Consider the following 1,146-nt stretch of genomic DNA (forward strand, 5'->3'; position numbering starts at 1 on the left):
AAAGTAATAATAAGATAACTTTCAATAAGGATAAATTCTATGAAAGGACATAAAATAGAGAAATGAATTAAGAAAAAGTGAGGGGCCATAAGATAGTCTCAGTTAAGAGGTGACATTTGAGCTGAGACCTAAATGATATGAAGGAATCAGCCTATGAAGAGGTGGGAAAGAGGGCGCAGCAAATGCAAAATCCCTAGGAGGAAGCAAGCTTAGTGTGCTCCAGAAATCGAGCTAGATCAGCACAACTGCGACATAAAGATTAGGACATCTTGATGCAAGATGAGATCATAGAGAAGGGAGAGACTTGGATTCAGTAGAATCTTATGAGTCATGGCAAGATCTTTGGACTTTATTCTGAGAGTATGCTCTTTTTAATAAACATTAAATACAAAAAAACTTTTAAGTGCAAATTGACAAAGTTTTCATAGCATCATATAAAAAGAGTTTCCTAGCATCATATAGAAAGAACATCGTATCAAAGTATTTCAAGCAGTGACCCAATTATGGCATTCTGATTGTATGGTGACCCCAGAGAGAGAAAGGAACATAAAGGTGAGTCTAGTGTCTAAAAAAGAAGTAGGGTGAGCTCAAATAGAGGACAAAACACTTCTTTTTTCAGGATCAGCCTTCATGGGTCCAACTAAGCGAATTCATTTGGTGTGAACATTCATGATTTGTGACCACCCAGTATCCACTTTCCTTATTTCCCTTTTTTTGGAAGTAGTACGTAGAAAGTACTTTGGGATCTATCTCTCCCACTCTCAGCCCTAGGACATGTGTTAAGTTCACCACATGTTTCTGGGGTTGTGGAAAACAATTTTGCCTGACTAGTTAGGACATCTCATTGTCCTGGCCACAATGTTTGGTTTGGACATAGTCATATGCCGCAATTTGACTAAATGCATGCTATGTCAACATTTCTGTTCAAATCTCTGGGAAAAAACTATTTTTTCTGGACTGTAACATAGAAGGCTGTATTTCTCAAGTTACCAATAATAATAACCATCTTGCTTCTACCTGACCCAAGATGAAGGAGCATAGAGCTGAGCAGTATAGAAAAAGTAGTAGGCCGGGCGCGGTGGCTCACGCCTGTAATCCTAGCTCTCTGGGAGGCTGAGGCGGGCGGATTGTTTGAGCTCAGGAGTT

The sequence above is a fragment of the Propithecus coquereli genome, unplaced genomic scaffold (assembly GCF_000956105.1).
Source record: "Propithecus coquereli isolate 6110/MARCELLA unplaced genomic scaffold, Pcoq_1.0 Scaffold204, whole genome shotgun sequence".
Classification (NCBI taxonomy): domain Eukaryota; kingdom Metazoa; phylum Chordata; class Mammalia; order Primates; family Indriidae; genus Propithecus; species Propithecus coquereli.